We start from the raw sequence: 27,210 nt of genomic DNA, 5'->3' as shown, positions 1-27,210 counted from the left end.
TTTTTTTTTTAAATATATAAGTTCAATCCATTCTGGCACATCTTTGCCTTTTCAATGAACAGCTTGGGACATGATGTTAAAATGTATTACATTTTTCCTTTAAGACACTGAAAGAAGACCTAAGGAGAAAAATGCAGATCTATTTCAACCTTAGTTAAGACAGCAATTCTTACCAAGTATGTGGACAGGTTGCATTTGGAAATAAAAGGATGGGTATTTTTGATTTCTTTTGGTTTTGTTTTTTTAACAGGTGCTATATAGTATACTTCAGGGCCTCAGTAAGTGTTCACATTTCTATTTTTATTCCTATTTTCAAGTACAAAGAAAATAATTGTAATCTTTTTCTAACTTCCCTTCTGGCATTATAATAATAAATTTCCTGGGAAACTTCTGAGATGAATGTAACAAGTGTTAGCACATAGCTATTAAATCCTCTAAGACTGTGAAATAGCTTTTGCTGTCTGGCCACTTGCAGCCTTGTTATAGAGCATGTTTTAACTATAAAATCTATCACAGATATAGAAAAGTTCTCAGATTCTATTTTCCCATAGTACTCCCTGTTAAGCCTCAATGTACAAAATAACATCAATGTCAGCTCTAACTCTAGATTCACATATGCACAACTAAGAGCATAATAGATATTTTCTTTTCTGGTTCTGGAATAAGACTCAATTGATATGATCTTTGCTGTTCCATGCTAATTTTGATACTTGTCTAGGATGAGATCTAGAGCACAGGTATTTTCTATCATGTTTTCTACCTGCTATTGTAAATTATTATTTGCTTTGGTTTAAGCTTAGTCTTTGTTCCACATTGTACTGTTTAAAGTCTATCCTCTCTGTAAGATCTGTTCTGCACTTGGCATGCAGCACATCTTTACCACAAGCACGCAGCAACTTGTTATTTCTAGTCCATTACTCTGCATAATGCAGTGCATGTGATTATGATATTTTGGAGACAGGAAACAATCTAATGCTAGTTTGAGGCTCTTCTGTTGGTGGGGTTTTTCCCTTCCATTAATTCTGCTACAAAGGTGATGTGATTTTCAAAGCAGTACGATGAGGATGTAGATGAGGAACTTAGTCCTGCTTTATCTTCCAACACTGCATACCCACTTCCTAAAAAACATGGTCCACTAAAAATATGTCTAGCAAACATGAAAGTCTCTGCTAATTTTTTGAAGTCCCTAAGACTTTGGGGTTTTTTCATCCTGCAGCTTCAGATTCACAGATGTTTTATTACAATGCTTTAGTTCTTTAGGGCAAGCTGAACAGTTGTATTCAATGTTATCTCCCACATATTCTTGCTTTCCCGTTCTCTTCTGCCTTTATAATTGAGAAACAAGGTACTTGCTGAGTTTCTCCAAGGGAAACTTTTATTTTACCAATAATCCCTATTTCGGGAAGCTTTAAAGCGATGTTCCCTTACTGTTTTGTAAAGAAGTAATGTGAGTATTACTGAAACCAAATAAAGTATTTTTCTATATTGAATTTCTCAAGTTAGTGTTCCATTAGTTAATTGAATAATTCCACACTACCTTTTGCCTTTTTCTAATGCCTTTTTTAGGCCAGATTTTGTGTGGAGTAGGAAGCTGTTGTTCCCTAAGCAAGTAATTTTCTTCTTGATTTACTTTATTGGATGAATTTATAGAGTCCTGCCATTATGCACTCTTCCCTCTTCTCCCTGGCAGTAGCTGTATCTGCTCGAGCCAGATGTACAGCACTGCTGCCCCTGCAGAGATCTGAGCCATCTGCTCTGTGTCAGTTGGACACACCATCATTTCTTAAATAATTAGGTGGTCTTAACAACAATGTTAAGATACAGTGTTTGAGGCAAGCTGCAGGGAAAATAGGTTTCAGACTGTGATTTCTGCATGGAGTTTTGACTCCTTTATCACCATAGCAGTCAATTACTTCTTCAGTGAACTTGATATTTAACAGCCTGGTGAAAGAGCAAGTGTGTTCTTCTCACACAAACACAAAAGCAGGAAAAAGCCTGGCTTTTATCCACTCACTATCCTTCCTCATTCTTCTTAAAGGGCTTAACCCTAGAGAAAGAGTCTGATTCTGCCTCCAGCTGTGAGCACAAGGCCTGGTTTGGGGTTCAGTGGGATTATAAATCACAATAGCTATTTATCTTGCTCTTCTTACCTCCCTTCTAGCTGGCATGTGATGTCAGGTGTTTTACGGACCTACAAGAACAGTCTCACTGATGAGCTGAGTATTTGTTTCCATCTCAAACAGGGAGAAAAATATTGGTTTCTTGGCACTGCGATGTTGCAATTTCCAGAAAAGTAATTTTGAACCATTTCAGGGAGTATAACAATGTATTAGTACAAACTTCTTGACAAATTGTAGCTTGGGTGCTTGCAGAATAGAAGACAAAACAACACTAGATGATAAAGAACAAAATAGTGCTGGTGCTGAAGCATTTTTCTGTTGTTACAAATAAATTATTTGGAAACATTTCTGGAATGGAATATATCAATCTTAATTTTGCTCCTGTGGTGCGGTGGTGTGTTTTTCTTTCATTTGATATTTGTTTAATATCTGTTTCCCCCCCCCCAACCCCCCTTTCCCTGCCCCTTTCCCTAGAACCTTCCGTGTCATTCATTCTAGCCCCCTCCTCAGCTTCCAGATGTTAGTTCTGCCCTAAACTCCTCCCCTGCTATTCCCTCATTGGTTGCTGTTCCTACACCCCTCCTCCTGAGTTCTGTATAAAACCTTTGCCCCCCCGCCCGCCGGGGTCTTGGGGCTCATGGAATAAAACCATCTCGTTCACCCCCAAGTCCCGTGTCGCCTTCGTCTGTCCCTGCGCGCCACGAACTGAAACTGCAGAGCTTGCGGGGGAAAGCGGCCGCCCGTTCTCTTCCCTCACCGCCCAGCCCGGCACCGCTCGGGGTGCCGCGGCGAGGAGCGCATGCCGCGCCACAACACTGTGGTGTTGTGGATCCACAGATTAAACATTGAGTATTCCCTCTTGTTTATTGCAGAACTGAACAATGAAAGAGCCTCAATGGGGTCTGAATTGTGGCACTCATTGGAGGTAACTCCTATGATTTGCTTCAAACTTTGATGCCTTTTATGTAGCTAATAAGGTATTCTTAGACATCTTATTTGCCCAGTATGCCCCTAAAACCTGAATACAATCTCTAGGTGTGACTCATGATATTGTTTAAAGTAATTCGGCAAACTAAAGCCAATGCTAGTTAGATCTCTGCTCACATAGAGCCTCACGGAAGAGTTGAGGCTGGAAGAAACCTCTTGAGATCCTTGTTCCAGTCCCCCTGCTGAAGCAAAGTGTGTAAGAGCAGGTTACCAGACCTGCTCACACCTTAAAGCAAGACAGGATGCTGTTGGAGTTTTTTGCCATGAGGGTATACTGCTGGCTTTTGGTTCATCACATCCCCAAGTCTGTCCTCTGCAAATCCACTTTCCAGACACTTTGTCTCTGGCATGTGCTGGTGGGGTTATGCCTCTGCAGATGCAGAACTTTATGCCCTGCCTTGCTGAGGTTAATTAGATTCCTCTCTGTCCAGGTCCTGCTGAATGGCAGCACATTCCTGCTGAATAGCACAGACTAATACCATCTGGTGCATCAGACACTCCTCCCAGTTTTGTACTCCACAGACTTCCTGAGAGTACGCTGAGTTTTGTTAGCCAGGTTTTTACTGAAGGTGACTCTATTGGCTCCAGGGTAAACCTCTGGGGTACATTACTAGTGGCATTTCTCCTGCTGGACTTTGTGCCACTCATCAGAACTCTCTGGGACTGGCAGCTCCACCAGTTTCCCACCTACCCCACTGCCTGCTTACCTAACCCACACCTTGTCAGCACATCTAAGGATGTTATGGAAGACTGTGTCAAAAGCCTTACAAAGGTCAAGGTAAACAATATCCACTGCTCAAACAAAATCCACTGAACTGGTCACTTCACAGAAGGTGATGAGATGCTCAGCTTAATTTCCTCTGCATTAATATAGGCTGACTACCTTCATGCCCTTTGTCTATTTGGAAATGGTTTCTGAGAGCTTGCTCTGTCACCTTCTCAGGTGAAGCTGACTAGCCTGAGTGCAAGTCCTCTTCCAAGTCTGTAAAATATTTCCTCCTCTATGCAAAGCACAGATAACACCAAATGTTTTGACATAAGAATAGTAATAACCATCAAGTATTTAGGTGTAGTGACTCCTGTTTTTCTAGCTAGATGATTCTACTCTTAGACACAGCACTGCGGACCATACTGGTTTGGCAGCAGGCAGGCATTTCACCAAAGGGAATTATGGTTGTTCCTAGCATTTGCCAGCATATATGAGAAGCAGGCAGATTTCATCAGTGGTAAAAGGTACCATTAATGTCTTCATTATGATATGTTCCTCTTCCAAGAGAAAAAACTGTAACAGGTTGTTCTGACACTCTGGCCCTATGTGTTGTTACCTCTAAGCATGCAGGTTATCTCTACTGCAGAGATGGAAACGGGTCAGTGAGGTTTCTTTTTTTCTGCTTTGTTTCTGGCTCTCGCATCTCAGTCTTGAATGTTTTCTGCAACTATAATTGGTAAGTTGATGTACTTGAAGGAAACTTCCCTTCAGGCGGAGCGTTGTGCCTCATTATAATTCATTTCTAGCCCATTGCAGCTGTTCCTTGTCTTAAAAATATGGAATTTAGTAGTCTTCTGGTGAATTGTGCTTCTTATACAATGAGGGGCAGGTGGGGGTGGGGAGAAGCTTTTAAAGGCAGCTATTTCATCTGTGCTCACAGTTTTAGCACAGCAGCACGATGTAACAAAATTTAAGAGGTCAGTAAACAACTTGGCCGTAACTAAGCAATTTAAACAAAAGCTTCTCCTCAGTATTTGATGATTGGATGGAGAGCAGGAGAATCAAGATTCTATTGTTTAATGTGTTACCACAGTTTCTCCATTTCTAAAGAGTTGTATTTAATAAGAATAGTAATTTTGCATTAAAATAGTAGGGTTTTTTCCCCAGATCATTGCCGAATTTCTTTTTTGAAATTGATTGTTGACTCATTGCCACTAATGAGTTCTGTATCCTCCAACACATGTAAAAATTGTGTCTGCACTGGGGAATTTACATCTGAGTTGGTTATGCCCCACTTTTTAACAATTAGCATCAGGAAGATCTATGATCTGCATGCAACTAATGAAGGTACTGATTAATATTATTTTTCTCTTTAAGGCCTTTCTGTGCTCTTTTCCTGACCTATAAATATTTTACAGTATCCAGTCTATGATAAAATTTGCTTTCATTAGGGGAGCACTGCTAATAAAATGATGTGGCTTATTTTATGCAAAAAACCCCTCCTGCATGTTAATTATTAGACACGTGATTGTCTTGTTTGTCTGTACTACATGGTCAAGAATTTATTGGATAATGCTATAATTGTCTAACAGATGGATGGTAGATTAACAAAGTACATGGATCTGAATTCATCTATTTGCATCTCCACCTGCAGTGATGAATTTCTATTTGCTTATTAACCAATATTAAAGTAAAATTTAAAAATCTATTTCATATTCTGATTATAGTTTAATCAGTTGAATAATTTTTCTTTAATAAATGAATTCATACCAATGATAGATTTGAATTTCGGCATAATAGACCGTATTTGTTTTTGTAATTCGGATAGAAAGACTAGCAAATATCATGGACTAAAGTAAATATCACTGGTTTTGGAAACAACCATAGAAACTTTTCCCAGTGAAACTGAAAATTCAGCTATGTTTGACTCTGAGTATTCTGAGTTAAGGGTAAGGTCTAACCCTTACCTGCTGTTTCACAGTCCTGCAAACACACACTGGTGTGTGTGTGTAGAGATTTGGGGCAGCATCTGCTAGAGCAGGGCTGTACATGGAGGCAGCACCAGGAGAGAAGAGATGAGGGGCTCAGTCAGGGCAGGCACTGCAGCAGCACCACACCCAGCCAGTGACTATGCACAGCCCTCATAATATCCTACAAGCACACCAGGCCTTCATCTTCTCCCCCATGGGAGCACCATGGGGCCCAGTCAGTGACATGGGGCAGTTTCGGAGCCATTGATTTTAATTGGCGTTTTCAACTCTAGATTTTGAGAGAACAATTTTGCTGCCAAGTTGCTCAGGTTTTGCTTTATTTCATATGTGTGTGTGCATGTGTATATATATATATATATACACACTTTAAGTTTCATACCTGCTGTCTCTTTTGTTATATGATTGAAAAAAGCAAAACTATGTATTTTTCAGGATGGGAGTAGTTTTTTTTCAAAATACCTTTAGTGTTGGAACTTGTTGGCCCTTAACATGTACCATTTACAGTATTTGTGCTTCTAGTTTGCCAAAATGATACAAGTGTGGGGAGTTGACACGGGTCAACAGCTACCCAGACACTGCTCATTCTCCACTCCTGCAGAATCGGGAGAAAATAGAAGGAAGGCAAGAAGACTCCTGGGTATGGAAAATGTCAGTTTAATAGGGAAAGTGAAAGCTATGTGTACAGCCCTTACAAGAGGAGGAGTTAATCCACTGCTTCCATTGCTGGGCACATGTCCATCCACTTCATGAGAAGCAGAGCCTCAGCATGTATAATATCTGCTCAGGGGGAAAATTACCACAACTATGAATGTATGTGTGTCCTCTTTGCTCTCCTTTCTATGTGCTTCTGTTGCTGAGTTCTTTAAGGCACACACTGAATTCCTTCCTCCTTCTGTGTTTTCTATCAAGGGCACCTGGGTTCTTGACAGAAGGCAATTCTAGGAATGGACTTGGCTTTTCCTAGGAGAGGAGAAACCCATGCTGCTTTTTAGAGCTGTTTCCTTATATGCACTGCGAGATCTTCGTGTTCTCACAATATATAAGCACTTTGACTAGCTGTCTGGGTCTCTCCTGCAGTAGCCTGAAATTTTACACTTAAACAACCCTGAAACCTATGATTTGTGAGTTGAAGCTGAAGAGGCAAAGTATAATACTGCCTTTTTTATGCATCTGTTTTGGAAAAAAGCATAGCAGTGGTCTAGGAAGGCAGCTGTCATTTGACAAAGCTTGGGGGTTCCAAACCCAAAGCAAAAATTAGGGGGAATTGAGGTCCCACCAAAAGATATTTGAATATCCCCATCTTGTCCTCACTTATAATTATTTACAAAGCAGTTTTCATGTATGCAAACAAGATTATTTGAAGGAAAGCTGTACAAAAACCACTTCTTTCCAAGTTCAGCCCCAGTGGGGATGGAAGACACTGGTGGTCTCTTTCAGCAGCTTGGTATGGCTTCTGCATTGGGACCACCTATCCAGGGAATCAGGCAAAATGTAATGTCAAGTAAAATACACCAGCTGCAGATAGATATTGTGTCTTTAATGACAATTGCTTCTCTGTGCTAATCTGTTCGTCTTGCACTAATTTTCTTTGAACAGACCTAGGGAGTACTACAGAGATTGCCAGGGGGTTTAGCTTTTGACGTGGTCTGCAAGCTATGACATTTCCCTGAGGCCTCTGGAAGCACCTTATTTCAAGTAGATGAGCCTTTGGAGCAGGATTCAACTTTTCCTTGTGAAGCACTCCAACCTGAGTCCTCAAAGGAGTGAAGGATGCTGCACTGACAATTCTTAATTTCTGTGTGATGATAATGCACTTGCTGCTGTGTGCCTTGGGTGCCAATTGCATGACTGTTGGACTCACTTGAACCATCTAACCACAGTAAATCCAGAACTAATGGTGATTATGCTTTGGATTAATCTGATACCTATTTAAATATTGTTTGTTCACTTAGGGAGGGTACATTGTTTTAAAATAGAATTGGTTTAAAATATATTGCTCTAACCATGTTCTGAAGGCAGGAGGCCTAGAAGAGAGGATGTGTAAGCATTGCATGAAGGGTTTTGCCAGGCATGAGACTGAAGGGAAAGGGTACAGCTCTAAGGACTGAAGTTAAACCCTTTGAAAGGAAGATGTGTTTGTAGACTGAAGGGCTGACTGAGCATGCAGGAGTTGTGGATAGGGCAGCTGTGACCTGTCAAGGCACATGAAGCTGCTTGCAGGGAAGGTGCTTGTTTATGTGGAAGAGAGGGTACACTTAGTGTTCTTTTGTGTTAATTGAAATGCAAGAATGAGGGGGTTTTAAGAAAATATAGTTTTGCAACCACTGGTGAATAAATCTGTACAATGCCTTGCATTGAAGAGCCTTTTTTGGCCGGGCTGTGGAGTACCATGCTGGGTGGCTATAATGTGATCAGTGCAGCTCTGTCCCCATGGCCAACATGGTGGCATGCCACATCTACTGTGAATGGCAGGAAAATGCTGTAAGGAAACTCAATACAGAGAGAATTACAATAGCTGGTCTTTGTGGCTGCAGGGGCATGTGTTTTGCTGTTGCGAAGCTGTACAGGGATAAATAAGGTGACAACCTGTTCAAACTATGCAGCTGCATGACGACTTTTCATGCTGCATCTGATGCCAAGCCTTTTGGGTGGAATGGCCAAGGTCAGAAGCATTGTGAGGGTTCCTGAAGTGCCATGTGGCTTGCACATATCCTGAGTGGCAGGCATGGTGTTTCATGTCACGTTTCCAGGGGCAGGGTGTCCCTCCACTGAGGAGAGCTTCCTCTTGTTATGCAGATGTCTTTTGGCAAAACAACTCAGTGGAAGTTGATCCAAGTTAAGTAAGCAGTTCAGAAAAAAGAATATCTAATTTTTATACTGATTATACAGAAGATGATCTGAAAATGGGCTTTTTTACAGGTTTCCCATGATTCTAAAAAATAGTGGTTTTAATGGGAGGTGGGTGTGTTTCCTTAGTGCCAATAGTTCTCATTTTGTGGAAGGAAGTTTCACAGGCATCAAACAAAACAATCTGGTGCTTCAAAATAAGATCCATAGTAACTGGAAGTGGTAGCCAGATCTATTTATTTTTGTATTTATTTTTAACCTAAAATTCAGGGAAAAAATAGTTTCTATGTGAAAATAATCCGTTTTCAGCTTGAAATTTCTGCTGAAATGGAAGAAACACTGAGTTTCCATTGGCTTTTTCTTCTCTGTTCTCTGTTCAGCTCTGTTGCTTTTCCCTGCCCAAGCAGAATGTACACAGCACATCATAAGCAGGTGATTATTGCCTAGAGTTGCAGATTGCTCAGTTTAGTCCAAAGGGATGAGTGTTGCTGTAGAATTGGTCCCCTTCACTGTAAGGAAGTGTTATCATTAGCTTTCATAACTTTGCTTTTTCTCTAATACTCTGACATCTTTTCCACATTGTTGAGAAGAAAGCTGAACATATTTTTCCTGATCACTGCCATGCTGAATCTGACTACTGACAGTATAAGGCCTTTTGTAGGTCATTAAGATCTTTCATTTCTTTCCCTAGCTTCAATTTTTCAACTCTCCTAAGTAATTTCTACATCTCTTTTGTAGCACAATCCTTGTTAGTACAATCTCTGTTCCAGCATTTCTCATGTATGAAAAGAAGGAGCAGGAGAAATTTGGCGAAGTCTAGAACAGTACAATGAGTGGTTTTCTTCATTGGTACAAATCTTATTTTTTTTAGTTTCATGATATTCTGTGAGGGGTAGGAGGTCCTTGGGGCCCTTAGAGCCTCATCTCAAACACATGCAAACTTTTCACTGTTCAGAGATTTTGATGTTAAAGCATGTCTGTTTCATTCCCACTTTGGGTGGGATTTGGGGAGAGAGGACTTAACCACAAGAGTGCTTCAGGGAACAAGCAGACTGAGGTCAAATATTGGTATCTGAAGAAGAGAGAAATCATTCGATGCAGACACAATTTCCTATTTTTCTCCCATGTACAACACAATGCATGCTCTAGCATGACCGAATGGTAATAACCTGTTAACTTAGACTGAGTTTTACAGTTATGTACCTTGTACTGTCATTGCTATTTGAAACTTGTATGTGCCTGTGATGTACAGGAGTTAAAGCCTTTGTATAAGAATGACTTTTATAGATTATTTTCCTCTTGATATTGGTCATACTAATTATCCTTCAGTTCCCCAGGGCTGTTTGAGGGAACTAAAGGGCATAAGAGGATTCCGTTTTAATTATGCAAAAACTGTTCTCTTTGAATGATGATCTGATGCTTGAATAATTCTAGATTAGGGATTGAATAGGAGAAATATGCCTTACTTTGTTGCATTGCAACTGTAACTGGTGGTCTGGGACTGAGGTCTTGTCCAAGTTGAGGAGGATAAGTAGATATGTGGAAGATTCAGCATTTGAGCAGTCACTTGCTGAGAATAGACTAGGAAGTGAACACAGGAAAAGTACTGTATCACTGTAAAGCCATAAACATTAACCTTTACTCTCTTCTGAGCCTAAAAACTTGATTTAACCACTGATAGATGGAAATTATTTTGCTCAGTTTTGCCTCTAACTTGCCTTGTGGTTTAGGAGGGAAACTGCCTGATATAATTCTGCTGACTCTCCAAACCATTGTCCTCCCTTCCCCTCCCCTGTGGAGGAGCAGAAAGGAGAATTGGGGGCACAAAAGGTTAAGACCACCATTGTTGAGATAAGAACAATTCACTGGAAACAGCAGTGAGAAAAAAAAAAAAAAAAAAAAAAAAAACAATAAATTGTAACAGCAACAGTACTAGTGGCAGAGGGTGCAAGAAAGAGGGGAACGATTCACACAGAAACCCCCCCACAAAAACACAATTCCTGACCACTCCCTCTGCCACACAACACCTATCCAGAAGGAAACCCCCTCCCTGGAAGAGATTCCCTTCCTACTGATGTGAGGTGATACAGAATAGCCTCTGTCCTAACCATGCTCCCTCCCGGCTACTGTAAAAATTAACCCTGTCCTGACTGCAACCAGGGCAGTTGTTTCTTAAGTTCCTCTGCAGAAACCCCAGTAATTAAGCTTATTGTTCTCAGTATGGAAATCCATTTTCATGGCTGCTTGCTAATTCTTCTGCTCTTGCAAATCTTCAGGTTTCATTTGCTTCTATGAACACACATTAAATATGCAATTATGGCATTGTGGACTTTGTAGATCTGTGATTTCCATCTTCATCTCTGAATTTCCACGCTTTAACTTTCTGTGATATCATAATTTTAAAGAAGTGGGATACCCTGCTGCCTGCTCTCTCAATGCTTGGAGGAAAGGGGAAGAGAAGATATATTGCTTATCTTTGACTTAATGGATGCAAAGTCAGTTCAGGAGTCTGAATAGTTGCTGAATGACTTGTGTGTTACCTCCAACATCAGACTGAATGTATCTCAGTTTTGGCTCAGAAAAATTCCAGGACACTCCTATTTGTGGAAGTGTGGAGGGAGGGCTTCTTGATTTTTGTTTGTTTTTGTTTTCACAAACAATATCAGGATTATGAGAACGATCTGTTCATCTGAGCTGCATAAGACATTAGCTGAATTAAAGTTTTTTCCCTGAAAGATTTGAATCTGTCTGTCTTCTGTCTATGGACTTCAACGATGGAATAGCTTTCCAGATCTGCAGCTCTGTCATGCAAAGATGAGATAGTTATCAAGCAAGTAAGCGTTTATGTTGTCTGAGCGACTGAAGATTTTGATTTGCACATCTGTTCCAATACATGTATAATAGCAAAACTAGCAATTCTGTCTTAAGAAATTCTGTCTCTAGAAAAACTGATGTGCTAGCAGTGAGATTTCTCCTGGGATGTAATGGGTTTAACTTACCTATGACTAAGGAAATGCTCTATGCAGTAGGATATTGGTTAAAATGGAACATTCGGTGCTTTCTACTTCTGTATTCATGTAGTTCCTTTCTAAGTGCTTAAACCTGAATATTTAATTTTGATTAGATTTGTCAGAAACTTGGCATTTGAAATGAATGCAAACAAAAACATTGTGAGGTTTGTGCTTTCATGCTTGCTTTTGTTCAATGGTCAAGCCAAGAAATGTTATCTATGCAGCCTTCATTTGCCTTTCTTTGCAGGGACAGTAATGAAATACAGGGGAAATGTGAGAGCTCTCTCACTGCAGTCTTTTGCCACCAGCCACAGTTACAGGACATACTAAGCTGTGTAACACATCCCTTGGTTTTGTTTTGGTGTGGATCCAGATGAGGGCAGGATAGCTTGTAGGACAAAAGGTGCCTTAGATCCATGTTACATTAAGCACAAAGGCATGAACTTTACAGTAACAATAATTTTATTACATCTTAAAAAAAGATGTAATTGGACAGCTTGTCTAAGGCATACTTTACTACAAGGACAGGAAATATGAATTTATGATAAACCTGTAAACACTAATCTTCAATTTACATTTTAGAATATACTGTTATAAGGAAAATGCCCAGAGTAACTCTTTGTGAACGAGAAGTTGCCTCAGTCCTCAGTTGCAAAGTGTAACTGTCAAATTGCTGGTGAAATGTTTTGTCAAGGCTTGTATAGAATTTTTCAGTTTGCTAAAGAGCCTTTAATAACTTGCCTGATTTTAGAGCATTCTGATTCCAAATTGTGCATACTCTGAGAGAATATTGGGATGGGTAAATCCAAGTTATTTCTCAGTCAGAGTCATCCAGAACAAAAGGACCCTTTTGTTTTATTTTTTGGGGAAGATGTTGAATGGTAACTCTGAAGCAGTTTGGACTATTCTGTAAGCCAGAAGTATCTTTGAACTGGCTTCCATGCATTGGGAGCATTAAAATAGATTTACAAAAGAGGATACAGCAAAGCTGATGCAAGTAATGAAGAAAAGAACCACTTAAAGTTCATATTTATGCTCACTGAATGGTGTTCTCAATTTCAGTTTTTTTGTTTCATGGAGATGTTCCAGAGCTTTCTTCCACTGCATCACCACTGTTTTGCAATTTGCCACTAAATTGATACAAGAGTCTCCTAATTATCTGTTGTGGAAGGATGGGGAAGGACAGGGACATGGGTGGCAGTGGTTCCAAGTCCAAGCTGGCTATGCCTGAAGCCAGCACAGGTGTGTCTGTACCTATAGCCGGTGTAGTCCAGCACCTGAATACTCTGCCTGTGGCTTGTGGTAAACTCAGCTGAGTTTGATGCAAACACATTTTCTCAAACTTTACCAGGCCCTTTTGCATTATATTTTTGCCCTCGGCTGAGTATTTTTAACCCATTCTTTAGCTTATAAAACCCTTCCTCTGGTAGAGGATTTCCTGTCTTCAAAATTGAATTTGTGGCTTTTCAAAGAATGTTATGACATTGCTGTCTACAGGATGGTGATATCCTAAGATTTCAGTTTTGAATAGATATGACTGTATATAAGAACTGTTTGGAGGAAACTGAGGAAACAAACCCATGAACAATGCTTTCAGATTGTGTAGGAAAGTTAGCAAAATAACGTAAATTGGAGATAACAGGAGAGTAAATGAAAGCAATAAGAACTGATTGCTTTTTAAAAAAAAATCTGAATTCCCTGTTCATCAAATTGCCCCTAATATGTAGATCCCCATAGATGATTTCAGCAGAATATGATAAGTCTTCTAAACTCAACAAAACAAAAGCAATCTTTTAATGATAAACTAAGGCCAAGCAAGAATTGGCTGTGATCATGAGTATGTGTTCTTTCTGTAGTGTTAAATATTCCATATAGATTCCTGACCAAAGTGAACTGAAATGTGGGGTGGCAGGGATGCATCCCTGTTCCCCAGCATCTGCTGCCAAGCATAGGCATCCTCTGACCACTACAGCCGCCTTTTACTCTTTTATTTTTTGCTCCATAGTAAGCTGACTTTCACCACAGCTTTGGAGCAGATGGGTGGTAGCTTGCAGATGCTCCCTCACTTGTAGAAGTAATGGCCTTTCCACAATTAGATAAGCTGGGGTAAGATTTTAGCATAGATAAGGCAGAAGCTATGTCTCATGCCTTTGAACTGCAGCAAACCTCCATCTGTTCTCTGAAGGCCATTTGGAATGCTTAACCCCTGCCAAATCCTGTTGTCTTTGAAGTTCATGGGAGTATTGCCACTGACTCCAGTTGGGATAGAATTTAGATGACAACATTTCTGTTTGCCTTTTTTCACATAGTTTTTATGTGAACTCTAACAGATTTATCAATGTATGATCAGGGCTGGATGAGGAGAGAGGAAATTTGTAAGCAATATGTCATGGCCTAGTGATGGAGAATATTCTAGTTCACTGATTTTAAGAGGTTAAGTTTTGATGTTGTCCTTTCTAATTCCCTATTAGGAATCATTTATTGGTGGTATGTCTTGACAAAAAGAGTTTTAATTACATGAACTTGGACATCATACCAATTATTTAAAAATCAATTATTCATAGAGTGCTGCTTTCCTGAACAGTGAAGAAATATTTACTCTTGTTAGAAAAGACAGATGAATGACTCCAGACACTCATCATAGTGAGTGGTTGTATGAAATATTTAATCTTTTGGTAATATGCAGTTCCACACTTGTGGAATTTATTATGTTTTATTTCTGGGTCACTTACATACTTGTGATGTGTAGTATGCTTTTAAGCATCTGCTTAAGTATTGCTTGCTCTTAATATTTTCAGGATCTGTGATTATACCATATGCTGCCACAGAGAGGATTATACTGTCAGCGTTGTGTCAGAGTAGCATGGAATTGCAGTCTGATGTATAATTAGAAGGATATAGTCAGGAGTGTTTCTTAGGTGACTGAATTTATATTGATTATTCAGAAGAAGTGCACATCAAATTACAGACTTTGCATCTATGTAAGAAGCATGCATACACTTCAAATGCCACAGACTGGTAAGGCACCAAAAAAAAATATGAAAGGATGAGCAGAAATGGATGTGGACCAGATCAAGCGCTCAGAACAGATTAGGAAGAGGTGTTTTGTGGAAAGTGATTTTGTGTTTAGTGGCTCCTCATATTTCTTAGTGCCAGACTGCTCTGTCACACAGATTAGAGATGGCTGGAGGGAGGATTCAGAGCTCTGAAAGGCTTTTGCAGCAGCAAGCACCTATGAGACAAGGCAGTGACGGGCTAAGCAAGGAGAAGCGAGTTTCATGGAGAATATGTTGCAGATGGGAAGACACTACACTGTTCTGGTACTTGCCAGATTTATCCATGGTGGGATACCTCAAAGCAGCCCTAGATGTTCAGGAAAACCGGCCCTATTAGCTACTGCAGTTCTCGTGCTGGACAAGGAAGATGAAAGGGTCTAAATTGCTCAAAATAAAGGCTGCTTCTCTTTCTGCTGAGTGAAGAAAAAAACAGGGCTGAAGAAAGTCTCCCTTTTGCCTTTGTTTTTTTTTTTTTTTTTCAACCCATGAATGTAATTGATAATAAATAATGTGAGTTTACTTCAGAATCTCCAGAATACCTCATGTTGGCTCATGTTGGAAACATAATAGATAATGTAAAATAGATGGTTCCATGTTGTGTGACACTCTAGCTTATTGTTTAGGGTCCTGCAGAATTTAACATGAAATCTCACCATACTTCCAAGTGCTATAGTTCAATGCCTTGGGGTCTGTACCTTGCCAGAGAAATGCAAATTCCTATACATAAAGAGCTTGTTCTTAGATTTCTTCTACCAGATGCAAAATAGGAGTTTCAGGTGTTTATCAATGTGCACTTTGACCAAGAAAGAAATATATATCTTGAGAAGGAATTGTAAATGTAGAAACAATAACTACTACTAATTTACAATGGATTGTTTATACCAGATGGATTGTCAGAATCTTGCTTGACTTTTGTATCACTGTGAAGCTGTAGAACTCACTGGAGTTTCTCATTTGCTTCTGTCTTTAAAGTTGTGTGTAAAAATGAACATGGGACTTGTTATGGTTGCCCTTTGCAGCTACTAAATATTGCATATGAAGTGCTATTTTGAGTATTCCATTAATTATTTAAAGCCAAACATGGTTTCTCTTCACGACATGTGAGATTTGTGAGCAGCAAAGGCTAAAGTGTAGAGAATACTTTTGCCAAAACAATTTTTTGCAGTAGTCTGCTAAAATCAGATCTATTTGAGCAGTCATTTAGGTAAGATTTCTCTTAGTCAAAAACTAGTAATTTTAACAGGGATTTATGAGTGACCATTTACACCAGCTAAGTTACCATTTAGACCTGTAACATTCAGTGTCCTGTCTCTGCTTCTAGCTGCTCAGATTCTTCCCAAGGAAGATTTAATAAATCTATCTATAGAATTGAGATTTTTTTTTAATAGTGTAGTTAAAAGTAATTCATCGAAGTAATCTCATCAGTTCTCCTTCATCTCCATATAGTGCTGATGAATTTCAGCTATGTTTTATGCTGCTGAAGTTATAAGTAAATAACACTGTTACTGTTTATTGTAAATATACACTTGAAAAACTAGATAAAAAAAACCTATTATAAATATATAAACTATTGAAGCACCAACTATGAGACACCTACATGCAAAAAAACCTGATATTTTAATGCTGAGAAATCTGGGTTTACTCAGTCTGGACAGGAGGACAGCTTCAGGGAGACTTTCCAGTACCTATAGGGGGCTACAAAAGAGCTGGAGGAGGATTTTTTTACAAGGATGTGTAGTGTGAGGATGAGGAAGAATGGCTTCATACTGAAAGAGGGTTGGTTTAGATTAGATAAACTGAAGAAATTTTTTTGCAGTGAGGGTAGTGAGACACTGCAACAGGCGACCCAGAGAAGTGGTAGATGCCACAAATTAAAAAACATTCAAGGTCAGGTTGGATGAGTCTCTGAGCAATCTGACGTACTTAAAGATGTCCCTATTCTTTGCAGAAGGGACATGCATGACCTTCAAAGGCTCACTCCAACCTAAACTATTCTATGATTTGATTCAGACCTAGAAGCCCAGCTTTTTTTAGCTGTCTTTTTTAGCTGTCTTTTACTGGCAACCTCCTATATTAACCACATCACATAATAGGTTGCATTATGTTGTTGCTTTTAATTCTGGTAACAATATTTTCAGATGATTACCCCAGTTAATTTAAAACTGGAGTACTTGCAACACTTTTTATACCTTTTGCATCATAAAAGAAAATAGCTGAAGTTTTCATTCACTTGATAATTTTGCTTTGTACTGCATACTTTTAATGGTTCAAGAAATGTAGGGGGTTTTCCTTGACAAAAAAAAAAAAAAAAAGCAAGACAGTAGTGGTATATCTAAAGAATTCTGTCCAAGGATATTTTCAATCTGATCTAGAGTTTATGTGAATAGTTCAGGCTTGGGATGCTGTAGTTAAATTCATGCTTGAGAATTATGGGAGAGCGTGGCTCTGGTTTTAATATGTTATACCAGAGCTTGTAAAACTCATTCTTTACTATCACAATCAGTGATATTTGGATGTAAAATTAAGCTGAAAAGCATTATTGCATCCACACATTTCTTTTCCTTCAGTGGGGCTTACATTAATGTCCCTGTTGCATCATAGTTAATGGTTGTGGGTAGGTCTGGTCCTACAGTTCCCTGTGTAGGATCTGTAACCTTGCTGCAACAGAGAAAGAAAAATCAGGGATGGTGCACCAAACCAAAGAAATTATGTGGGTCTGTCACTCTGCTTCCGAGTGGCACTTAACAGTTTGTGAAAGTGGGTGACCAGACCCCTGGGATCTTGCCTTTCCCTGCCTGCCTTGGTGGCAGGCTCTTTCCTGCAAGGGGGCACATTGGTCCTTCTGTTATCCCATAAAAAGAGCACCCTATGTTTCTTTTGGATTGGCCTATGTCTACTTAGATTAATTTTGAAAATTAATCTATCAATGGGTTAGACTCGTTAAATTTAATATCATTATCTCTCAAGTTTTGTAGTTGTAACATTGCTTTTGTTGGTTATGAACAGTACCTGAAAGACTGCAAAATTAAAGTAAAGCAAGACATGCTTTGACCTTTTCTTCATGCATGTTTCCTAAGCTTGAAAGAGCACGTGTGGACTTCACAACATTCCTGTACACATAATTTGTACTGTTATAGAAAACACACTAGTCATGTATATTTATTCATTCATGTAAAACTATGCAGTGGTTGTCTGCTGATCCCTTTTTTTTTTATCTCTGAAAATATTTGGCAACAGTTGTGATTTAAAGGATATATTTGTTATAGTATTCTTAGGAGGAGTTTAGAAGAAAAAAAAATATTACTTGGGTTATATTTTTTTTTCTTGTAGCTAAAGGAGCCATATGCCTTTTTTTTTTTTCTAGCCACTGGTGGTGCATGCTGCTTCTCAGGGCTTCTGAGAAGTTGCTGAAATATGTGAATATGAACTCTTTAAAATAAAGTCTCAACATCTTTCCTGTCCTACTTTTGAAGACTTTGGCAAAGACTTATGCTTGCATGCTGCTCTTGGGATTCAGTGGTACTGTCTTGCACTTGGCTTGTTTCATTCAAAGTGGAGTCCTTCTATGAGCAAGGAATTATTTATTTTGCTGTGATTCATCCAAACATTCTCAGTGATAGTGCAGTGGTTTTGATGGTAAGATGTGGTGGCTGGGGGTGTTGTTTGAGAACATGGGCCTGCTGCCAGTTCTGTCAATGTTTTATTGGAAGATTTTCTGTGCAGGGAGGATGCAAGTCATCTAAAGCTTTCATACACTATGGTAGTAGTGGCTGGATTTCAATATTAAAGTGAGATTTTTGCAAGAAGTTTGGGTTTGTGTCATTCTGTATATCTGACAGCCTTTAAGATTTAATCATTCCTTCATTTAGAAACTAACCCCATGGTGCTTGCAGCACCTGCATAGTCCTGTGGGGAAAAAAAAAAAATGAGGACATTTTCCACATATTTGTCCTCTGCCTTTTCTCTTTATAGTTTTCTTTTTCACTTTCTAGTCTAGCCTTTTTCTGCCTTTTTGCCTGTGAAATTTCTTTCCCTTTCTTTAATCTGTATAATTTCTTTCACTGGTTGCCTGCTAGCTGCTATTTGCCTTTGAGGATGGGGCATCTGTATATGAGACAGGTGAATCTGCTATGTGTTCCCATTCTAATATGAATGTCATAGGAGTAAGAAGCAAAGCTGGTTTTGTTTGTATTTGCCTTGTAAAAGGTCCCTTCATGGTCAGGAACATGAAAATATTTTGGCTTCTTTTGTGTTAGGCTGCAGAATAGGGCACACTGTAAAAACCTGGTTTCAATTTGGGTTGGGTATGATTTCTTATCAACAAAACTTCTTGCAGCAGCCCCTTTGCTGAGGACTTACAAATCTTCTCACCTTGCCATCTTCTCTTCCCTTCTCCTTCCCTGGGAGGACTTGGATACAGCAAAAGGTACTCACACTTGAAATGATATTGGCAGAAACTCAGGAGGGGCTTCCTTCCTAAAAAGCAGGCAAGGTGTATATTAAGAGAGCTGTACAGTGAGGATAAAGTCTAACACAACTAGGCAGCTTTCTGTTACCTCTCAGGTTAGGAATTCATTAAACCTTGCCCCAGCAGCACCAGCTGCAGTGCTGTGTTGCTCACTTTTTGAAACACAGTGTGCATCAAGTCTTGCTTTGCCTGGTTGCACTTGATGTTTCCTTTGTTATTTACAGATGGCTGGAAATGGATCATTCCAAATGTGGATGTATTAAGCATATTACAGCCTAACACTAGCTGTGTTTTGTGCTGTCAGTGTGGGTGGAGGACTGCTTTTTTGGGTTTTGGAGGCACCTTATTCTGTTACCCCAGATCATTGCGTTGGCTAAGTGCCATCTTTTGTGGAGAATTGTGCTAGGATTTAATAATAGCAGCCAGGCATTCCCTGTTGGGTACTGGGGATACATCAGCTTAGACCTTGCACAAACACATCTAAAGCACCAGTGATGCTAACAGGAGTTTTGTCACTGACTTGCCAAGTCCAGGATTTTCTATGTGGCTCTAAAGAGAGATCCGACTTTGCCATTGTTCTCTGTCTTTGTTCTTAGCTTGTGCATGACACCTGAGTGCTCTTGGTATCAAAATTTCTATAAAATATCTCTGGTTTCCTATGTCTTAGTTTGTCTGGTTAATCAGAAGAGGATTTTGAAACAATTCTTTAGGCATAAGAAAAAAAGTGTGCTTAGCATAACAGCAAGTGTGAAATAAGCAACCTTGTGCTGGAAGTTAACATGCCAAACACAGCTAATCCACCATATGTGTGACCTAAAAAGTACAGACATATGGATATTCTTCCCTCCCTCTGTTTCTCAGCCTTTTCATGGCTGCTGCAATTGTAAGTAGCCCAGTAACACTATATGCTTGATCAATGCATGTGATCTGTGATGGTATTTTGCAGTTGGGATTACTGCATTGCATAGCATGCCTCAAAGTGAAATGAAAGGAATACCACAAGCTTTTCAGCTGTGACATGTCACCTCAGTAGTCATGTGCCTTTTGAAAATACATAGAAGTGACAGTTTTTCAGTAGCCCAGGGAGAATGATGTGTAACAGGAAATATTCTGGTTTTGATTCTTTTTTAAGTGGTTTGTACATTCCTGATGACTTTCCCATATAAGGGACATGTCTCTTTCCTTGCCCTCTGACAGCATCTGCTGCAGCCCCTGGAGTTACCTTGCCCTGGCATGAAGAGAAGAAGACTTCTGGTAGAGGGAAAATACTATTACATACTTTTAGAAAAGGATCTATTTCTTAGCCATAGCATAGGGAATATGTAGCAGTCATACCCTTGGGATTTGCTTTCTTGCCTTCAGAGACCAGTTACAGGAGATTAAGCTGTTTTCAGGACTGCAACCCCCAAAGTCATTTGAGACTTGATCCCAATCAGACCTCACATAAGTGGCAGACTTTTTACTCCATTTCAGGTAGGCTGGTACTCATCATGGGTCCAGTTTTGTGACACATAACTCATGTCACTTATCATGTTGCTGTGGTCTGTCACCCATTTAGGTTAAGATTAGAAAAACAAGCACAGTATGATCCACTTCATAACCCAAGTGTAAGCATGTGCTTCACAACTCTGTTGTAGACAGAGCACAGTTTGGCCAAAGTGGATATAATCAGTTCATTTGTATGCAGAGCTAAAATTAGTGAAGAGTAGCTTCCAGATAAGGATGCATTTAGGGAACTGTGGCGACTCCATAATTAGCTATAGGTATGGCTTTAATTTGAAATCTGTAGCCAATAAAGAATATATTTGGTCTATAGAAAGAAGCAAAGGAATAGAATATGTGCACAAGGCAGTTTAATGCTTAAAGTACTGTTTGCAAATACAAGCTATTAAAAAAGTGAATCATGCTGGAAAATGGTCCCAAGCCATAAAATATTAATTGATCTTTAAGCATTTGTAAGAGGCACTGATATATACTTTGTATCTAAATGTGTCCCCTTTTAACTTCCATCTGCTTTGTGTACACTAGTGAGGGAGAAAAAGGCACATTTTGTAGGGATCAGGATGTAACAATATTTGCATTTTACATAGTGTAAAATGCAGGTGTCCACAGACTGACTAATATTTCACCAATGAGAAATTTTGTTCTAATGGAATGATCATGTTAATTTTTTTTTTTTTTTTTTTTTTTTAATCAAGAGAAGAGAGAACCATGTCTCTTTTGGGAAAGTGGCAGTTATGGAATATGGAATTACTAATTTTATAACAAATCTCTAGCTAATAGTCTAGTATAAGAGAATATACATACAATATAGATATATAATTTAAGAGAGGACTTGAATTTTTGTCCACCTTGGGGTTGAGTCTAGAGAAATTTTTATCTTGCAGGCAGAGAGCTGGAGTGATGATGATTGTAAGGTCTGGGTTGGGGACAGTTCTTCAAGAGACAGCAGAATGCAGGATAGCACATGTGCCTGTACAGGGCAAGCATGTTAACTGATGGAGAGTATCTGAAGGATGTAGCAGCAGATAGATAATTATTTGGCAATGTACTGATGATTCTTCACAGAACCCTAGAATTATTTAGGTTAAAAGAGACCTTAAAGATCACCTAGCTCCAACCTCCTGCCATGGGCAGGGACACTTTTTGCTCAACCAGTTGCTCAGAATTCCATCCATCCTAGGCTCAAATCCTTCCAGAGGTGGGATATCCACAGCTTCTTTGAACAACCTGTTCCTGCGCTTTATCATCCTCACAGTGTAGGATTTCATCCTAATATCTAATCTAAAGCTGTGCTTTCAAGTTGAAGCCATTAGCCCATATCCATTATATGTCCGTGTCAAAGCTTGCTTGCCGGCTTCCCTTCACTTTAGGTGCTGGAAGGCTGCTATAAGGTCTTCCTGCAGCCTTTTCTTTTCCAGGCTGAACAGTCCCAATTCTCTCAGCACAACTTGAGAGGAGAGGTCCTCTAACCCTCTGCTAATCTTCTTGGTCCTCCTCTGGATTTGCTCCAACAGGGCCAATCCTCATGTTGCGAGCCTCAGAGCTGGATGCAGCCCTCCAGGTGGGTCTCACTGGAGCACAGCAGAGAGGCAGAATCGCCTCCCTTTACTTGCTGGCCATGCTGCTTTTGCTGCAGCCCAGGATACATTTGGCATTCTGGACTGTGAGAACACATTGCCATGTCACACTGTGCTTCTTGTCAACGCCTAAGTCCTGCTCCTCAAGACTGCTCTGCCCAAGTTGTATTTGTGTTTGGGATTGGCCAGACCCCTGTGTGAGACCCTACCCTTGTCCTTGTAGAACTTGATGATATTCACAGAGGTCCACCTTCCAAAGTCATTCTGGATGGCATCCCTATCCTCCAGTGTGTCAACTTCACCACACAGCTTGGTGTCTTAAGCAAACTTGCTGAGGGAGCCCTCATTCCCACTGTCCACGTTGCCAACAGAGAGGTTGAACAGTGATGGTCCCAATATCAACCCCTGAGAAAAACCTTCTGCTGCTCTCCACTTGGACTTGGACTTTATGTGAAAAAAACATCTTCCAACTGAAAATTTCACTATATCCTGTTGTTTAAGCATTCAGAGAGGACAAGCTAGGTAGATGCAAAAGCAGGGAGTCAATTAACCAGTGCACATGGCTGTGGGTCTGTAATATGCAGTACATGGTATGTGAGGAAAACCAGTGGAGTACATACTGAAGTCTGCTAGATTTTCCTTTTGCTTATTTTGTGTCTATACTTGACAACTGTCTTCTGGGAAAATTTGAGTTTGATAACAAACAGTCTGCTGTGAAAACATACACAAAAGAGGATGATATCTGCATTACTTAAATATTTAATGTGCTAAAGCAGCACTAAAATACTACCCAATAGTACAATATATACTGTATTCCTGTACATTTTCCAAAACTGAAGTCTGATGGCCATATGTTAAAATGAAGGAACATGGCTTTCCCTGGAAGGTAATATTTTTTACTTCTAACAACAGATGTATGTAGTGCTCTCTGCCAGAGAGAGAAAAATGTCACAGTTAGGAAAGGGGTTGGAGCTGGGTTTTATTTGCCTGCTCAGAGTGCTAGATTTCTCTCTAAACTTTTTCATGTGTGATTTTCTGAATAGATCCTAATAATTTCTGATGCATTTCACTTCTAGGGGGGATTTCTGGTAGTGTTGATCCTTCCATTGAAGAGAAAACCTTGATAAACTCTTCTAATGTAAATAATTGACCTAGAGAATTTGAAAATCCATATTCCTTAATTTTCTAAAATACAGTGTACCCACCATTTCAAAATAGTCTCTTGGTCTTGAGGGAGGGAGAGAGGTTGTTCAGTTTCTCTCTCCTTAGTGACTGCTTTTACCACAGTGGAAAAGGGAATGTCTGTAAGGACTGTTTCCTTCTTTTTTTTTTTTTTTTTTTTTTTTTTTTTTGCAGAGCATGCAAATGTACCATATTTAACTTGCTGCATGGTATGCACCTGTCAGTGTCAAAAATGGTACAGTGAATAGTGACACCAGAACTTTTCCTTTTCTCCTTTGAACCAAGTGTAGCCATGTTATTCCTCTGTAGGTTTCACTAGTCTTCCACAAATAAATCAGCTACTGTCTGTGTTGTCAACTGCATTAGTGCCACCCATGCAATACAAATTAAAACTTGTAAAACACATGGATCCCTTTACTTCTTTGGCTTGTTTATACCAATACTTGTAGGCAGGACCTTTCATCACTATATTCATATCAGTCCCCATCCAGTCCTCTGCAATCACAGGGAATTCTGCACTGCTGTGAAGCCCATGTTATCTATTCCATGTGGGCAATACACAAGGAGACATAAAGCATCTGTTTTGTCACAGATTTAATCTACAGTAAAGATGAAAGCCAACAGTTACTATTTTCTCTCCCCACAACAGAGTCATTGCCCAGAGAGGCTGTGATGAATCGAGTGCATTATTCACACTCAGTCCTTGTGCTATAGCACAAGGCTTGGTTACAGTAAAGCTGCTTGCTTTGGACCCCATACACACTTTGTGTTCATACACCGTATTATGTGGAGCCTGTTTAGAGCTCCTGTCTAGTCCTGAAAGAAACAGGAAAGGGTCCTGAGGAAGTTTACCCCATGCAAAAATTGAAGGTGAGATGCTTGAGGACTTTGTTATTGTCCAGTAGTTTGTGTTGGAAGGACAGTAAAGCTTCTTTCTCTGGGATTTGAAAGCATCCTGTAACTCCCTTTCATGGTCAAGTAGGGGATGGTTGTTAAACATTTCTAACTCATCTAGTAGCTGGAAGGACTGATGTCATGGGGTCAGAAATCTGGTGGAAGACAGCAGGGAAACTGGAAGGCTGAACACAGAGAATTGGGTCCTTTCTCCACAGACTTTCTGCTTTGTGAGAACTACTGGTGTTCTGGTACTCTTACTGCGAGCAGAATTTTAGAACACAGTGACTGAAGTTGTCATCCACTTAGTAGCACAGAGAAAGAGGGATGATTTCTGCCATGAGGTGCAGACAATTGCAGGGAGAAAAAAATGGCCACAGATCAGCTTTGCAAAATTTAATGCATCTACCCATAATTTAACTATTACTTAACGAAGTTCTTCACCTGGTAAAGATGATATATCCTCAGAGATAGAGTTGAAATAACATTTTGAAATTTCCTCCTAGTTAAATAAAGCATTATGGCTTATTTTTTGCCCTTTATGTCTTTTTTAAGCTGAATTATTATTTGTTCATCAAAAGTTTGGGTTGTGTAGTGGTTTTTTTATTTGTTGTTTGTTTGTTTTTGGATTTTGCTTGGGGACAGGTACCCTAAACTTATAAAATTTTTCATACTTTGATTTCTTCATATAAGGGATTTTTTAGAAAAAATAATGTAAGGAACAAGTTTCCAAGCTAGCTAGTTGCATTCTAGCTCTGTAACTTTGCTTCTGAGACCCCAGCTAGACACGATGCACACTTTTTGCTAATCACAGAGAGAGATCCTAATGAAGGACTAAGGAAATTACCCAGGTAGTTAGTGTACTGGCATCACACTTGCCATCTAAAATAGTGCCTTGACATGTTTAATTGATGTATCTGTTACCTCTCGGACAAGCAACACTAGCTGTAAGTCAGTGTAGTTCATCTACCTTGATGAAATTCCTGTTCACTGTTGAAGGGGAATATTTTCTGTTCTCTGCTCTATGTTTAGGTTCTTGTTCTGAAACGTGAAGGTGCACAGGAGTCGCTGGTGCAAATTAATCTTCTGTGGTCTTCTTTCAAGTGAAACTAACTCCCATGCTTGTCTCTTCTGTGCAGCTGTCAAGCCATTTGGAGACTTATTGATCCTTGCCACAATAGAACAGTGACACTTGAGCAACAGCAAACTGCTTCTGAATGTTTTCTGATGTATTGCAGGCATTAATGCTATTCAGGTTAGCACTCAGGCCAGATATGTTGTTTTGTTTCACTTGCTGTCGCTCTGTTCTTTGTTTATTGTCTTCAAATATGGATATGCTTACAATCTAATTTACACAGCAACCTAGAAACAGCGCTCCACTTTTTAAAGTAGGCTGCTGTTTGTTACCATTGTTTTTATAAACAGACAAGCAAATAAGCTCTAGCATTGCAGTTTGTTCCAGTGCTGAAAAATGAGAGGAAGAATTGCTGGAATCTGTGTTATACATGAGGCCAAGACTGCTGAAGTGTATGGGTTGCTGAAATCCTCTGACATGGTTTGGCATGTGGAGGCAGGGCAAGTATGGATGGGTGTATATGCTTTGTGTTTTGGAGGATATAGGTAATGGAAGCCATATGGCTTCACTTACCTTCAGACACAAATGAATTGAAAGAAATATTTGTAACAACTGAGACCTATGATCAACTTGTGCCAATGTAGAGAAGTAGAGCATTGCAGAGCTTGTTTCACACTCCCAGTTCAGAGATTATTTTATTGAATTGCACTGAAAGATGGATGAAAGATTCAGTACTGTACATACAGAGAATGTACAGTAATAGCAGAATGCATATGACAGCAGGAACAGCAGGACAGTTGTCATACTTGGGTTGTTGGTATCAATCCTTTCCAGAAAAAGAAGCTGCATATTATGTCAAAGTACAGGGGGAAAAAAGAAATTAAAAATGCAATGTGTAGAAATAGGACACAACTTGAAAACACTTCCATTGGAGACAGATGAACTTTATTCTGATATGCCAAATATACTGAAGGTTTTATGGAGAACCCTGTAAGTTCTCTGTAATTTCAATCTAAAATTTCAGGGGGTTTAGCTGTGATTGTTTGATCGAGGGCATTTGGGGGGATCTTGAGGTCACAGAAAAGTAGCTAGGTGTAGATAGATAGTGCTTACTCTCAGAAACTTATGTGAGAGACTTGAAAATTTTTTTAGAAAATAAAGCACTGATGAAATCCTATTTGAAAAACCATTTGCAAGAAGTATATCATAGGGTGCAGTCACAAATGTTAGGTGTTTGCAGCTATTTTTGCACAGCATGTGGTAAATATACTGAGTAATACTTTTAATAACTAATCTACTATCCCTCCAGACGTACAAGAAAGGTGTCTTTTGTTTTATGCCCAGGGCTGGGAACAATCTCAGAGTCACAATTTGGCAAAGAGGAGATAGGTGAGAGTCTCAGCATCTCCTCCAAAGACTACTCAGCAATGCTGTCTGCTGTCTCTCTCTCCACAGCTGGTAGCCCTATAAATAGCAACAGTTTGACAACAGCTTTTTTCATGGGAAATGGTTGTGGAGAGAAGAGGAAAATAAGGGAAAGAGGGTGCAAGCTCTGCTGTGTGGCAGCTGAGCACAGATTATACAGTTTATTGCAGACTTTTCCTGAGGCCAAGGTGAGGCATGTGTAACAGGAGAGAAGAGGACCAGGTATTTTAGAAGGGAGCAGAAGGTGATGAGACAAAAAGAGTCTTTGAAGGGTTCTGAAGATGGGCATTCTGAAAAAATAAAACTATGTTCTATCCTTCCTATTTTTTGTTTGTTTTACATTTGTGTCTTTATCAACATATGAC

General features: G+C 39.5%; 1 protein-coding gene across 9 annotated transcripts in view; it reads left to right on the top strand.

Moving 5' to 3' along the window:
• LOC110469722 (poly(rC)-binding protein 3) overlaps positions 1 to 27,210 on the top strand; it is a 497,662-nt gene that overhangs the window by 120,151 nt on the left and 350,301 nt on the right. The window contains exon 1 of one of the 9 annotated variants that reach the window (XM_077784927.1): positions 4,427 to 4,552. The exons of the other annotated variants lie outside the window; for them this stretch is intronic. The gene's annotated coding sequence lies outside the window, so the exon portion shown is untranslated. Of the gene's footprint in view, positions 1 to 4,426; positions 4,553 to 27,210 lie in introns of those variants that run through there. 9 annotated transcript variants of the gene reach the window in all.

The sequence above is a fragment of the Lonchura striata genome, chromosome 1 (genome assembly GCF_046129695.1).
Source record: "Lonchura striata isolate bLonStr1 chromosome 1, bLonStr1.mat, whole genome shotgun sequence".
NCBI classification, from domain to species: domain Eukaryota; kingdom Metazoa; phylum Chordata; class Aves; order Passeriformes; family Estrildidae; genus Lonchura; species Lonchura striata.
This window is presented reverse-complemented; position numbering and strand designations above follow the sequence as displayed.